Source organism: Rhipicephalus microplus, chromosome 4 (assembly GCF_043290135.1).
Source record: "Rhipicephalus microplus isolate Deutch F79 chromosome 4, USDA_Rmic, whole genome shotgun sequence".
Lineage (NCBI taxonomy): Eukaryota > Metazoa > Arthropoda > Arachnida > Ixodida > Ixodidae > Rhipicephalus > Rhipicephalus microplus.
The window spans coordinates 4,311,762-4,328,348 of NC_134703.1; the positions used below are offsets into that span (position 1 = coordinate 4,311,762).

Below are 16,587 nucleotides of genomic sequence, written 5' to 3' on the forward strand. Positions count from 1 at the left end.
TTTCACTAATGCTTTTGTTTATCGTGCGCAGTCATAGTTATGTCTATAAATTAGTCAATTGCTCACCTTGCTGTTGTAACATACTTGGTACGTAGAGGAGTGCCCCCTAGGGCTGACAGACAGTCACAGCATGTATTTCCTGTTCACCCTATTGTACCCGTGCTTCAGTGTGCTTCCATTTGCAACATTATTCCGCCTCGGCTGGCATGCGGTGAAGGCGCTCAAGGGACACGCCCAAGTAGAACCACACAGGACCCGTTATCGCGACTACGTTTGTCTGCACGCATGTGCTAGTGGTTTTTGTTGGTTGTCTTTTTTTACGGTACGCTCGCTTTTCGGTTAGCTCATGTATGTGTAGAATTACTGGAATTAAAACGCTCACATACAGACAGACAACCGGTTTTATCTGCTACACATCATTTTGTTACCATACGTATCACCGCGTTATCTTTATTTACGCACACTGGGCGTTGCTAGTATGCGTCCATTAAACGTGAACCTGTTTATCTTTTGGTTCTGGGTGGCCAAGTTGCGTGCTGTTTTAGGCGTTAACAAACAAGGTGCACGTGCTCCGCCCCGTCACGGGAAGGGTTGTGTCACATGCATGCCTTCCAGTAGATAAACTGGTCATGTAGACCCCGTTCAGTGACTATTACTGGGCGAAAGACACAACTGGCTACAAAATCCTCAACAATCAATAAGAAAAAAAAACACGTATGTGGTGTTTAGTACGCCCAGGTACGATATTAGTAGGCGACACGCTTCTTCCATATAAATAAGCCCGCGTCTAAGCTGCAGCGTTCTGGGTGCCACCGCTGCGGAAGTGACAGCAGGACGTTGTCACAAGCGCCATTCCATGTGTGTCTTTATCTGCATAGCATGGGATTTTTTCCGGATCGTTAAAGTTGTGTTTACGCAGACTGAGAATGAAAACACTCGGAATGACTACCAAATTGCAAGAGATGACAATAGAAATGTTATTTCATTTTAGCGTACAACTTCTAGCTCGAAATCGGAACTTACGTTTGCTAAAACTTCCGGCGTGGATTTTGCAGACGCGAGTCATATAAGTTGGCGTACTTGTTTAGGACCCAAGCTGCTGTTGCTTGTTATGAACAATGAAGAACCGGCATTTTTAGGGAAGTTAAACACGAAACACTGTAGCAGGAAAGAACCAAGAAAAGAAACCAGAACAGATGGACGTTTGGCAAATATTAGTCTATCAGATCACGACACATATCAGGAACGTAATATTGTGCAACTTACCAGCGCTCAAGGACCAAAATTAGGCTGCACTGGCGGCGAAACCGGTGTCAACCTTTATTTCTCAATGTTGTTGCACTATTTACAACACACCACTGCCGCGAAGCCAGCATCGTGGATATAGGAATGTTGCGCACTCATGCAGTAATCCATCTCTTGTAATCTATAAGATTTTCTTTACACGAAGTTGTGCGTTGATCAAGAAACAGCAATAGAAACCGTTGATTAGAATAAAAGGCCCGCCAATATTTTTTGGAATAAATCTCTTATACGGTGCACCGACCCCACCAGTCAACAGCCGCCAACATGGCTTAACAATTGTTAGACAGTTATGGCAAACAAAGGGTAATATACTCAATAAACTTCCGTAACGTTGTTATAAATTTCATAAAATCATCCATATCTGCTTCATATGTTATCTTTAGTATATTGTTTATGATATTTATATGTCTTAGAGTTATTTCTTCTCAGTTAGATGCTTGAATATGACGTTTGCTAAGTGATCTCAAATCCTGCTTCTCAAACCTAAGTACTATGTCCATATCTTTTATGATACCGGGCGTTAATAGCTCGGGGCGTACACAACCGAAGGAATGTACTATGTGCACTTTGAACTAAAAAATAGGCAAGCTGTGCAAAAATTTGAAAGAAATCATTTCCCATTATCACCTTCGCATCACCTTTTTACTTTCTTTAGATCTTTGTTTTGCATTTAAGGTATATTTTTTACAGGTGTTAGTTTAGCTGTGTCACATAGGTTCACGACTCAATATGAAAACCACTAGGGGCCAGATTAGCACACCCGAGTGCAAGTCACTTCTGCAAATGCATTAGGGAAAACAGCCAAAAATGGCGCATGCCTTGTTCTACGGCAAGCTCTCACCCTGTATTTATTATTTTTGACATATAGCGCATGATTCAAAGCAATTCATATTCGCGTCCCTCGGCATTTCTTTCGGTACACGTACATTAGGCTTCTCCAACTCCGCAAATACGCGCGAAGGGAGAAGTTAAATCAGATGTTACTTCATGGGCTAATATCATCTTTGAACAGTAGTTGTTGTTCAGGGAATAACTAAGTAAACAATGAATAACACATGAGACGTGCTATTTCCCGTTCTCTTCATCTTTCATAGTATTCGTGTATTTCTCAACGTTCAACTTCTTTGCAGCAGAGTAGATAAGTGGGTATTAGTGCGAGTTAAAATATCTTACATTCATCTAAGTCTTCTTTTTTCCCTTTGTTTCCTTTTCAGAGCCTATTCAAACTAATCTGCAAACACCAAGAATTCAAATTTTTGTCATTCATAGCCTTTTATGGTGAGGACAATAGGACAACCCACGTTCCTCTTTGTCTGCACCAAGCCGTTGTGAAGAACCGGTGGGTGATCTACTGCCTAAGACGCTATGCAAATGGTTCATTCACTGCTGTTAGGCAACGCCACGCAACAAAAAAAAATCCGAGCCTCCATTTTTCTTTTGAATTGAAACCCGAAATTTTTTATCCGTTATTCAGATATACAAGACCTAATATGCATCCACCTTCATTGTCGATATCTGTTTTTTCGCTCTCCTCTGTCGGAGCTCTCGCCGAAGAAATCAAGAAGAACCAGCACGCATTGTCCCTCTAAACATGCCTCCATCTGAACAGCCTCGTCATTAACGTCGCATGGGTCTTCCTACTGGCGCTTTCATTGTAGTGTGTAAGCGTTGTACAGTAACAATGCGCTTTATGTCAGTGTCACCACAGGGTGAGCAGACATTTCATTGTTCTGTTTTCGCGGCTTTACTTCACTCTTTATTGTCACCAAACACGAATGGCGTGATGGCAAGAGGACAATCAAACAAGGCGGATAATGTGAACAATTAGGCAACCACGTGGTTTTAATGTTTTGGCAAAACTTATTGTCTCGTTGCTCCTAATCTCTCTTCTCTATTTCTCGCACTCATTGCGTTGCTTTTTACGCCTTTTGTCATGTGCTGAAAACGGCAGTTAGGTGGAAAGACCTTCGACAGGGGTAGAACAAGCGTTGGCGAAAAGGGGATTTATTAGCATGGGGACTGATTATCGATGAATTCACCCAGCGAACTAGCTACTTTGGCGGGGCAAGTTGAATTACTCGAAAAAAAATGGTCAGTCATGAAGTTATAGCGCTCTTGACCATGTCAAAGCACCGAACCTGACAGCACTTTATAGCGTAAAGAGAATGAAAGTGAATGAAATGGGCAGTACCAGAACACTTGAACAAACTCGACAGCCTTATAAACGTGTTCAGATGTTTCGGAACGATGCAGGTGCTACCGACCTTCAACTGCGTCAGGAGGGCGGCAGCGTTAAACCTAATCCTAGGGCTAACGTGATTAGAGTTCATGCATGGCCTCCAATATGTGCGGGCAAATGCGGAACCTTGGGGGCAGCATTTGTAGCGAGGACACGCATTCCTTCTTTTAGGGGCGAAGCTCTTGAAGTCATGGGTCATGCGTCCGAGATGTATGTAGTTGTAGTCGTCGTAGTAGTAGGTAGCAACCCCACCGGCCGGACTAGAGGAGCGGCCCGCACACACTCATTTGAATTGAGGAGGAAGCCCGCGCACGTTAATCATAAATAAAAAGATAGTTGTTTCTGAAGGAATAACCTACAGAGGCTAGTATCGGTGGCTTATACTCCAATAAAGTTTACCTTGAATTAGATGCTTACTAAACAAAACTATTATCAGAAGGACGCACTTTGAACACTATATGACCAGAAAAACTCGCTGGGTGTAACCTCCTTGGTTTTAGCAAAGCTTAGCGATGGTTGGGCCGCAGTGCCATGAACTAGTGGGGATGAAAGTGGGAACTAGACACCAAGCTTAGGCCGTAAGAAAGTGCGCGCGTGCGGCTCCTCTAGTCAGGCCGGGCTACTTTTCGTGAAAATATGCGAGATGGCAGTACTTAGAGTGTTCACTAGATGAACAGACGGATGGACAGATGGATGGACAGACATACCGACGAAGAGACAGACAGATGAACGGACGGACGGAAGGACGGACAAATGAATAGACGTATGGATGGACGGACGCACGAACGGACGCCCGGATGGACGGAAGCAAGAACAAACGGACGGAAGCATGACGGACTGACGGATGCTTCACCACAGTCATCATCATGTACTCCGTGGATATGCTGCGATTTTTTATGGTGCCGGTACAGTGAGACAAGGTTACGAAGGCTTTAATAATCAGTTCCAGCTGCTTGGCGTAATATGGCGACGTATTATTAGCACTGTACGGATTTAAGAAAGCGAGAGATGGCCGAGAAAATATTTTGAAACAACTTTTTATAGCAGAAGCTCTACTGAATGTGTTCAACTTGGCATGAATTTGTTGCCCTGTGTTCCTCGTATCAAGTTCGTGTTCCCACGCTTCGTATCTGTCTGGCAGGACAGGGTGTATGTAATAGCGCTGCTTTGCTCCTACGTACGTTATTTCATTTGTGCCGAGAGTTGTGAAAGCTTCGTGGCGTAAAAAGACTCTGCGAAAGTAAAGACCGCAAGCGGAAGGCGGGCTGCTCGCCAAGCTCCAGCCAGTCTGTGGAAACCGAAGCAAATAGTTCATTATGGACCCACCCAGAATCACACCCTTGTTTTCCTCAAGGAATAAACAGTTGCAAGTGAACGTCCATTCTGTTCATGTATTTGTCTTTCTTTTTGGTGTGGTCATGATGGCACGAGGTTGGCTTTTGGTTCAGACAAGCACCAACTAGCGCACTAGCGAGTACCACTAGAACAAGAAAATCAAGCCGCATGAGCAGCAAATACCGACCTACTGTGGTGACCCGCCCGCTACATCGAATGGGTGAGGAGGAATTCCTTCGACACTGGTCCTGCCCTTTTGTGTTCGTCTGCAAGAGACGTGTAAAGCTTGTTTTCAGGCCTGCCGGGTTTTGATAGGTTAATCTTTGTTTATTACTCGCACAAATGCCTTGTAAATGCCATGTAAATACCTACCATATAGATCTTTACGTTTCATTTGTGTGTTCTTCGCTTAACATGTATTGTGCGTATGTAGACATATCTTTTTGTAACAATTCTTGTGTATCTGTGTATGTTGTGTTCCGTGTACAAATGTAAACATATCTTTTTGTAACAACTTTTGGTATGGCTATGGATGTTGTGTTCTGTCACGATGTTCTGTTGGATTGTAATTGATGTTCACTGTTCGTCAGAATACATTTCTCTAAACGCGTTCTAGAGCCGAAGGCAATGTAGCAGCATTCACCTTTTAGCTGTGCAGAAAGTGACAGACAGAAACTTTGTTTGATTGTGGAATGCAATGACACTGCAGTAAATGAAAGAAAAGGAACAGCACCACCAGGATGTGCAGAGAAAGGAATTCCAAGAAAAGCTACGGAATTTGGCTGGTAGTGTTTGTAACTTTGCTATGTTATTTACCTTGTTGACTGAATTGTAAATTGTGCATTGCGTTTACCGACAACCCGGGTTTTATTGCTTTTTTGCGGTAAATTTTTACATGCCCGTTTTTCATGCATTGTCGATAGACAGGCATGCCATCTGAACTGCATCTTTTCTAATATAAAGATCGCTTTCTCTATCTGCACCTCCGGCTCATTTGAAGTGGTTTTCCAGCACTAGGATGCTTTGCGCAACGAAATAGATATCACTGGGCACAATTGAAATTAGAAGAATCCACTGCAGCTGGAGAGATAGACCTTCGCGTTTATGCAGAGGTGGGTAGCAAGATTATGTGAGTGTCATATCACGTAAGTAAATGATCAAAATCAGCACTGCGTATATCTTTTGAAATTCGCCATGATTCATTGCTCCAGAAGAATATCGCAAACAACTTTCGACAGTTTTTCAACATGTACCAAGACGTCCGAAAATTTCGTAAAGCAAAACTAAGTTGATGTTTGCAACATGATGACCTCTTTTCTCTGTATAAGTTGAGCAATGCTCTGCTGACCGCTCCGGCCACTAGAAGCACACGACGTCTGACTGTACGCTCCTGGCTTCGTATTAAAATATACAAGTTCAGTCAAAGTGTCCACTCTGGTTGCTTCTACTTGTTCGCTAGCAGTCCGCCTCACATTTCAAGCGCTTAAAGGGAGATCAATATTCGTCTGGGAAGACACGAGATTCAATTCCCAGTATAGATTTCAAAGCTCCGGCGAACCAAAAGAACAGCCCGCTTCGAAAAACGCGACGAATGAAAGTGAGCTCCGGCTTTTAAACTAATGGTGTGAAGTAGCATTCGCCAGTTAAGCCAAGATGAAAATGCATTTGCCTCAACGACCCAAAAAAATATGCGTCACTGCAATTTAAGCGACCTTTTTCAAGTATTCATAAATAAAACAACAAAAAACACGTTCTAATTCCTCAAAAAACTGGAGCCCTGAGCATGCTCTCCGGCTTGAATGAAGCTGGCTTGCCCCCGTAAATGTTTAAGGAGGAGTCCGCTCAGAGTTAACACCCTCAATTCAATTAGGGCAGAGAGAAGCGCGCTGCCATAAAGGCGCTAGCAGGGCTTCCTTCAGTGCCTATTCGTTCACTCCTTTCAATTTCAGATCGATTTATGGTCGAGATTGAAGCATGCAGCACTAACGCAACAAAGGACAGCGAACGGGCTGCGATAATCATAATAGATGATATGTGGGATTTAACGTCCCAAAACCACCATATGATTACGAGATACGCGGGCTTCGGTAATCATCGAAGTATAAATTACGAGGGGAAAGACGATTGACTCCACTTCAGCAGCTTCATACGAAACTGCGCGAAGGAATACAAAGATGGAGGTAATGCAGGGCGTTTCTGTTTAAGGAGAATGGAAGAGGCATAGAGCAAAATTAGTTGAAGAGAGGAGAGGGTGCACTCTTATATGTGGTCTAAACAGGTGGAAAAGTTGCTTGACACACTTAGGCCAGGCATAAGACATTTTTTCGCAAAAACTTAGATGATTGTCATTAAAATACCACCACTTTCATAACCCTTGTTGGTAGCAGATGCGCTAGTTGGTATGCACCTGTAAAAGACGACGAAAAGACACACGTTGTAACGGCGCGAAAGCCTGTGCCACCTTTGCCAGCCTTGCACTGTGTTACCGTACGTTCTTCTTTCGTTACAACCTCATAACTTCAATAAGCCTAATCACACCATGAATTTGTGTTTGTCTAAGTGGATTGTGTACCACCTGTAATAAGCATTTTATCGCTTGTTCGGTGAGAATCGATAATAAAGGGGCTGTATCAGCGCGGGTGTGATGCAAAGGGGCCCTGAAGGGTAAAATTGAGTTATACCACTCGTGTGGATTTCATTAGAATGCCTTCGTAAATGCATTAAAAGCACGACAAATTGCAGTCAACGAGAAATGCTTCTGCATATCTGTATACATGTAGAGTGATAATGTGAACATATAAGTGTTCTAACGAAGCCCGCAAACTTGTCGTCAATTGTCGCTCTAACTGTGCCGCGCTGCGCTGCAACGATGTGACGGAGATCCATTTCATTTGTTTTATTCTTTAGTTTTCCTATGACGGAGGCGACGTTTTGCGATAACTGTTGAAGTTAACACTTAGGTGGAGAGAAGTGAAAGCCTATCCAATATCATTCATGGCTCTACTGTAAAGGAGGTGGCATAAGACCCTTTCTGAATCTTGTGAGTGGTCGTGACCACTTGCTTTAATATTATGAACACGGCAACAACAAAAACAAATACCAGTTATCGCTGTTGCGACTATTTTATTATATGCAATGCTGGCACGAATTTCATCAGAAGTACATTTTATTGCAAAGTGTAAGCTCCATTTTTGGTTTCCAGTCATAAAAAAAAACGCTACGAAAGGAGAGTAAAACACAGAAATGAACGGTTTCGCTAAACAATGGAGCGATGAAGATCAGTGTAGGAGCGTTGCGAGCGGCAGTGCATGATGAAAGCGGAACGGATGACGAAGTGGAGTGCGGATGAGTTGTGAATGGATAAAATCCTTTGAGCTGCGAGGCTTTCCCATTTTCTCTTGCCGTCTGCATCAGGCATCCAATGGCTTCCCTGAACGGATGCACTGTCTCAATGTCGTTACGGCGTGGCGGGAACCCTCGAAGGAAACAGGGATGTGACAGTCTGGCCTACTCAGAAAGGGCCATGGCAACAACGTGCGATTGTGCTCGTCCTTCGTGGGGTAACGTTAATCACCGATCGCTTATGGAAGACGTCACTGAGAAAAATAGACCAGTGCAGAGCGCAGAAGAGTTCGTTACGCTATAGCAATGGCAATTTGCAGCTGACTCACAAGTAATGTCCCTACGACAAATAGGGCCACGCATATTTGCCCGTTAGACGCAGTGAACTACAATACATGTGAACTACCATAGTCCCCTTAAAAATCACCCGTGCACAAAGAATTTTATTGAATTGATAACCTAAACGGGGGAAAAATCAATCAATATTTGACTTCCTATTGTACCTATGTACGTCTTAAACACGGAATAGCAGCATTGTAGTAGTGAAATAAATCGCCAGCAGTGACTGCATGAACGGAAGCCTGTCTGCGGCGATTGTTGTGGAACGCGCCCACACGCTGCCTTCCGTGATCTTCCGGTTAGCGAGGCAGTCGCACTACGCTCCTCCGGTGGTAGCTGATGCGAAGTACCTGCTCCCAGTTGTAAGAGCCATCACGCTACTCGCGATGTTCACCTAATTGACGTGTTTAACGCCATCTTAGGTGAATAAAATGACAGAAAACACGCATGCTTAGATTTACCTGCACGTTAAAGATGCACAGGGGGTCAAGTTAGTCCGCTCTGCCTGAATACGGCGTGCCATATGATGAATTTTGATTTTCAAATTCAGAACATCAGTGATTTATTGAACTTTCTCGTAAAATGAGACAATACCTGGGTCCCTGAAGGAAAGATTTTACCGCATGTCGGGGTTTCTAGCATGACAATTGTGTATATGCACGCTATAGCTTCGATAATTGTGCGAAAGGAAGGAAGGAAGGCATGAAATTCCTTGGTCATGCGGAACGCGACTAGGTCTGGCACCCGGCTCAGCCCTACGTGGGTACTGGCAAGCCAAGCAAAGTTTTTTTTTTTCCTTTTAGCCATAAATTTTCATTTATCGCACTTGCTCCGACGTTCAGTTCTTTCTCAGATGAAGCAATAATTGGAAGCCGGCAGCTTTCACGTAGCTCGTTGGATCGATTATTTATAACACGCCACTGCTCAGCTCAAGTACTCTCGAAAGCCCACGTGTAGCAGGCTTACACGGGACCTCACTAGTGGAAGTATTCCTCGAGTCACGAAGAACGCCAACCACGCCTCTGATTGCGATGGCCGTCACGCAACGCAGATCAGTGGGCATCCGCACGTGTAGTAAAGATGAACTATAGTAAAATAAAGAGGGCGAGGATGAGAAAAAAAAAAGCGAACAGGTTAACACGCACGATTACGTGTGTGCGTGCCCAAGCAGACCTATGAATGTCGGTGGATTCCGCACTTAACGTAAAGACTAGACAAAGTTACGATCCCGAAAGGAACGTGGGCCATTCTGTCGTTGTTAGTGATGTTGTTTGTATGTGTAGAAAGAGGTGCGCTGTTATGCTATTTCTGCTTACTAAGTGGCATAAATGCCCAGGTCCATATGACATTGATATTACACGAAGTGTAGACGCCAAAAAAAAAAGAATTGCGAGCATCACTTAGCCCTTACTTTTCCCCCTTCGATCCGTGAGTAGCGTACAGTACACGGAGGGTTGTCCAATTCGCTTCCATTGAAATGTGGCCCTTGTGGCCGGTAAAACAAATTGTGACATCGAACTTAGCAGGGCAGTGCTTTAGGCAGCCTGCTACTACAGTGTGTGGCGCGCCTTCTCACAACATAGTAAGGTTGGACACCTTTCATTTCCCTGTAGAGGCGTCGAAAATGCAAAATCATCGACTGCGAATGTGTGTTGACCCGTTTAAAAGCATAATGGCAGTAGTAGCAGCGTTTAGGCTGAATTCTCACATAGACATCTTGCCTAATAGTGCAAGATGACGGTGCACTTACTGACCGTCAAATCCATGTAGTGAAAATAATGCATAATTCTCACGAACACGCCACTTATTTGATATGTATATAAACTAATTATGGCTTGTGTTGAGAGAACACACGCAAACGCATAGCCTGCGGCCTCTGTATAGGGGAGGCTTAGAGCGCAAGCAGTTAGCAGCAGCCAGGACGTGCGCATTTAGCTTGATATATTTAATGCCGGATCAATAGTGCGGGGAGGGAATTTAGCAGGTGGTGTGTCGGCCGTGTCTACAAATTCTGTGCTATGCGATAATATGGTTTTTGACTAATGGCCATGATTACTTACACTGTAGAACTAAACAACTCTGTTTCTTCTAACAGTACGAATACACGATCGAAGTCGCAGGTGCTCTGTTTAGCTCAGTTGAAGTGACAGTAAAAGCCACCAGGAAAAATTGCCCAAGTAGTAGATATCCAAGGGTATTTTCCTTCTAGTTTTATACAAGTACCTCGTATACATGAAAATGTTTCAGAACTTCCTACCTACAGTTAATTGGAACCAGGTTTTGCAAAACACGTGGCACCTTCATTTTTTTTAACAAGGCTGAATAGTAGCACAAGCCTCACCGATTTCGCAACACGTTCATTTGCCTCAGTAGTTACATTATTTTAGTTCTTTTCCGCCCTAAAACTTTTGCAAGGCCGCCAACAGAGCAACACCACAAGGTTAGCGCCGGACAAACACAACCCATACAAACAGCGACAATGTATACCACGAGGCGAACACAATGTAGCCATGACTTAAGCGTGACGGATGTCTGGTTGCCAACAAGGTGATTCGGTGCGCAGCTAGCCACTCCGTGAAAATGAAAAATAAAAGAGAAATTGTTAGGCGGTTAGTTTTGTTCGTACCTTGATGATTAATGTGTGAGGTTTAACGTCTCAAAATCACCATATGATTACGAGAGATGCCGTAGTGGAGGGCTCCGGAAGTTTTGGTCACCTGGTGTTCCTTAACGTGCACCCAAATCTGAGCATACGGGCCTACACAGCGTTTTCACCTCCATCGAAAATGCAGCCGCCGCTGGCGAGATTTGATCCCGCGGCTTGCGCGTCAGCAGCCGAGTACCTTAACCACTATATACCACCGCGGCGGGGCGTCGCCCATATCTTAAAGCCCTGACGCAACAGCTGCCGCAGCATTACGCATTGTATGTGTCGTACTGTGTTCCTGAGGACACACGAAAAAAATCGTAAACTTGTGTCAATAATAAATACTTTAGATGTCATAGGGATAAGTGTGTTCGTATGCCTACTCGGCGTTTTTTTTTCTTTTTTGCTATAATAGACACTTTTAGCTGGGGGTACGTAAGGAGCCCACGTACGCAGCACTGCCACGGGAGAGAACTGCGCATGTGCAGTACGTAACGCATCGATTTCAGAAATGCGCGCGTACGCCCGAAAAAAAAAAAGAGTAGCGTCTGTAAACGTGACGAGGAGAAGCGTACGTGGCGTGACGCTCTCGCGATATCTCGATTGGTAAAGGAACCAGATTGCAAAACGGCAGCGATGGCGTCGAACGCAGTGAACAACTAGGCCGGCCCAAACAGAATTTATATACTTGAGGGACGATGTTGCGTTGCTAACGCACGAGATGGCTAAAAAGCACCCAAAAGCTGTTTCATTTCTAAGGACATACGTCTAGTTGAAGTAAACTTATCACGGCACGGTCAATACAGTGAAGTAAAAATGTCGTTGAGCACTTTGCATGCAGCGTACGCAACGTATCGTGCCGCGTACGTTGGCTCGTTGCGTACGCCCAACTAAAAGTGTCTGATAAAGTAATGAATGCAGACCTTGCACGTAGGCTCTCAACAGAACGCCGAGAAACGAATAATACACATACATTTTTAGAGAAGCATCCGTAGCCCTCTACGTTCCAAAATATCATAATTGGTGGTGTTATTGCGTTTTAAAAATGCGTGACTATGAGGTATGCCACCGTACTCTGCATTAATCTCAACATCCTATATGGCTCTTTAACGAGCAGCTATTTCTAATGCCTAGTTCACACTGAAACATCCGCTTTCTACAGCGACCGAAATTCCCCTGCCGCCGAAACACAGCGTCGTTCGCACTGGACGCGCCCCGCGCCGCCGAATATGCCATCTACTACGGGGCGAACGCGGGATGATTGCGCTGTCACCCGGTTGTTGTGGCGGCTCGCAAACGCTACTACGCTATCCGGTGGTGTATACTTCGACGATTCTCGTACGCAAGAAGCGAGAAAAGACAGTACTGCATGCTTACTTTGCAGGCAAGTGGCTGTCTTGTAATGCACGAAGAGCAGAAAAACCACCGACGCCAGCGGCGTTGGTGGGTTCGTTTTGCTCTGCAAGACCGCAACAAGCTCGGTCACGCCAACAGCAAGCTCGGTCACCTCTTTCACGAAATACGGAGGCGAAGTAGGCACAGAGTAGGTTAAACTCCCGTTGGTTTCAACATTCAGTTACGTGCACTGCAGCATAACAAGTGAGTAGGGCTCGGCCGCCATTTTTCAAAATTCCTTGACTAGTGCTCCTATTGGTCCGCGGTGACCGATTCGGCGGCAGACGCCGCAAAAATCGGTTCGAGAGCGATCGGCGCGGAGAGGGCCCTTTCGGCGGATCTCGCCGCCGCCGAACCGGATTCGGAGCACTTTCGGCGGCCGGAATGCTCAGTGTGAGCGCAGCCGAAGTGTACGAGTACAAGGGTGTTTCTCAAATTTGGCTCCCATGTGATTGTGTACGCCATGGCCTGCATTCGAACCCGCGTTCTCAACCTTAGTACAGTGGACAGAAAGATGACTTGCCACCGGCAGGAATAAAATCCGCGGTCTTTGACGTGTCCGACGCTCTACCAATAAGATACGGCGGCAGCCATCCTCCTGTGAGCATTATGAGGTATATATGTGCATTAAAGCTTGAGAGTGTTAGACAGCGCCTTTAGCAGCCATGACGGCAAATCTGAAACACTATTTCTGGCAGCTGGCGTCAACTTTATTGTCTTCATATTTACGTCATATCTACCATAGATAACACTCTCTCAATTGTCCGCGGTTTTTGTACTATTAGTTCTAGTTATTGTCGTGTCTAGCACAGAAAAACGAGCCTTGAGTTTTCTTCTTTCGTTCATCCATCCGTAAGAGTACACAGCGTCATAGACTTGACAACACATTCAGCATGTATCCTTAAGGCGTTGGATAGCGGTGAACGGGGACCGTGATCCCAGAAAAGTGTACGTTCACTCACGCTCTGCAAGTATTCGAACCAAGCACTAATCACCGCGCCCATGGAGCGAGTACGTACGCCTCGTTAGGCTCAATCGAATGTTCTTCGTGCAGGCAAGAGCTTTCAGAGACGCTTCGCGTTTTCGACAACGCCCATGATTTTTTGAAGACACTCCTTTGTTCTAGCTACTGCGTTAAGGTTATTGGAGTGTCAACGATGTCCTGATGCGGTGGTACGGTGGTCACGTGCTCGGCTGCTGACCCGAGAGAATTGGGCTCGATGCTGGCCATAGGGAACGCACTTAGATTGAGGTGAAGTAGTAAAGACCCGTCTATTGTCAAGTGCCAATGCACGTTGAAACACCAATTGTTCGAAATTTTCGTAGCTCTCCACTACGATCAGCCTCATAATCACATCGTAGTTCAGGCTCATGAAATCTCGAATCTGAATGGACAATTCATACTACCATCAATCACTTTTGGTATAAATTCTTTGATGACGGGGCAAATGCCACCTCGATATAAACGTGGTGACTACAGAGCACAAGTTATGTCTTGAAACATATCTCTTTACACTCCGAGTTTTTTGTAGGGTTGAATAAAAAAAATCAATTCGTCTTCTATTCGTGTGTTGAAAGGCATGCAAAAATCAAGGGCACGGTAAGTAGAATGGTTTTCACAGGACGACCATGTCCAGTATACTATATAGGCACTAGGCTTTACTTGCGGTACATATAGGTATACACACTCTGCTTTTTTTTTTGCTGCTACTCCTGCCAGAGGGTCTTAGATAACACACAGGTGGCTCATTTTCACTAAATAAAAAGAAAAAAGTAGTTGATTTCTCTCTTTTAGCAATCGGTAGAACACTATTTGTAAAATGTGTCTTCAAAAAAAGTAGTTGATGTCTTAATCACAGTTAACATAGATCAATATATTTGTATAACGAAGATAATACGATCACACTATTATAGCCGTGAAAGAATGACATGCGGAATGGGATGATATCTTTGTCGCAAGCGGGAAAACACCACAGTTTGTTGTTGCCTACCTAGCGTTCGCTAACCCTGCCTACACAGTGTCAGCTATGCTTCAGCACCTATAACCAGTTCTTCCCGCTTCCGCCATGGTGACGGCCCAATGTGGCCACGGACGAGGCACGTCGTTCTAAATTGAACGCAACTATTGCGACCATTTGGCCAATCAAGTTTGCAGCTAACCAGTTTTACAGAACGAAAGGTAATGTGTCATAGCATAGGTGCGTGTGGGGCCCACCTGCAGGAGTTGCCGAAGCTAGAAGCGTCGTCGTTGGACCACAAGGTAGTTCCACGAGCTTTTCGTTGCTTAGGCTTCACTTATGGGATTGGAAAGAAGCATAATAGATGTCAACGGTACGAAGGCACAAGTATATTTAAACGTACGAGACAGCAGCTAAACTGTGGTGGCTGCATAGACACGGCGTAAAAGGCACTTACTTTAGGAGGGCGTGAAACAGTTGTCAGGGATATACGCGGTGCGGCACGTACGCTCGATCAACATGAATGCAATAGGTATAGCCTACGTCGGCAGTGTGATGGGACGGGTTGCCAGCAGCCGGTCTTTCATACATTACATCCATTTGCTCGCACCTTGGTTACTGCTTGTACACGTTTTCCTTTTGCTTGCCGTTATCGCGGTTCACCGCTGCTTCGCCAAGATCAACAAAACTGACTTGCGTGTATACCCTTCCAGTAGAACTGATATATGTCGGTATCTGCCTTTATTATAAGACCCCTTTATTCATTCTTGTCTCTGCGTGAAACAGCACATTCGCTGATTATCAGTGCGTGTTGACAATCGTAATAATGCAGTGAACGACTGGACGGTGGTCGCAGGTGCGTGCGCAGATGGGGGAAGTGAAGAGGGTGTAGAACAAAGTGTAGCCGGTAGTTGGGGAGGTTCCTTCGAACTAAGTGTCGACGTTACACCGCACGGGTGAGGTTGATCGAATGTTGGCCGAACACGCAAGGTTTGTCCATACTCGATTTATTTTCTCTTCTCCTTGTATTTGTACACACCCAAACGTAAGATCTCAAACGGTATCCGCTCAAAGTGGGGTGCTTTCGCAATAAGGTTATGCAAACTTCCTTATCTCGCAAGGTGCTGTAGGCGCTTATAACTTAAAGGAAACAATTAAGAGGCATGTACTTGCTTTCCAACTCAAAGGTATCTGTGCTAATGCGCCAATTGGTTACATTCACTAGGTTCTGTGACGTCATGACGGAGGAAAACCTGCAGCACCAGCGGCTCTTGCAGACTGTTCTAAATCGCAAAAGACATCTGTAGTGCGTGAATAGCAGCTTGTTATGGCTGGACCTTCAGTGCAGATTAATTTTGATTATATCTGTAGCTGTGGCATTGGCGAAGGTTGAGACCTTTAGGCAACCTGATAGCAAGCGTGGTGACGGAACAAGGGAAAGCGCGCATCAAGCCTTGGCTGTGTCACTGCAGGTGGCATTCACCATGAGCAACCCTGTGCTTCCGCACCATACCCGCAAGGCATGCCGGAAGGCGCTGGTTCTCAGTGTTCTGTGCCACCGTGTCTATGGAGCCGTGTTCCCTATGTGTTCCACTGAGGGATATTAGTTAGAGCAGCTTTTTGTTTATGGAACCCACGCATACGATTTCACGTTTTGTTGCGCCGCGTTTTTGTGCAGCAATTGCTAAAATTTAAGCGTAAAACGCGTACTATCGCAAAGCCCGCTAAATTTCATTCGCTTCTGTACTCTTCGCAGCCAGTGTAGCCATGTTCTGGAGGTTTCGGCGAAGCGTCGAGACGAATGGTTCAACTGTCTTCGCCTGGGTGCAAAGTCATGTGGCAAGCACCTGAGAGTGTTTTACCAGCGAATAAAAACTCAGTTGAGCTCAGATTTTGACTGCAGTATATAAGAAGAAGGAAGTGTATTCGAATAAATGCGAACTAAATATAAAAAAAAACATTACAATGTCTCGGTTAATACATTCCGTTTCTGCCACACTGCACTGTCCAAGACGTCGGTGAGAATC

At 45.0% G+C, this 16,587-nt stretch overlaps 1 long non-coding RNA gene across 2 annotated transcripts in view; it reads right to left on the reverse strand.

The window, feature by feature from the left end:
• Positions 1–15,214, reverse strand: part of LOC142814151 (uncharacterized) — a 49,190-nt gene extending 33,976 nt beyond the window's left edge. Inside the window, exons 1-3 of one of the 2 annotated variants that reach the window (XR_012894821.1) lie at positions 15,018–15,214; positions 14,818–14,896; positions 5,067–5,145 (exon numbers count right to left, since the gene is read on the reverse strand). This is a non-coding gene — a long non-coding RNA (uncharacterized LOC142814151). Of the gene's footprint in view, positions 1–5,066; positions 5,146–14,817; positions 14,897–15,017 lie in introns of those variants that run through there. The other variant, XR_012894822.1, reaches the window with a different exon arrangement.
• Positions 15,215–16,587: the final 1,373 nt, after the last annotated feature.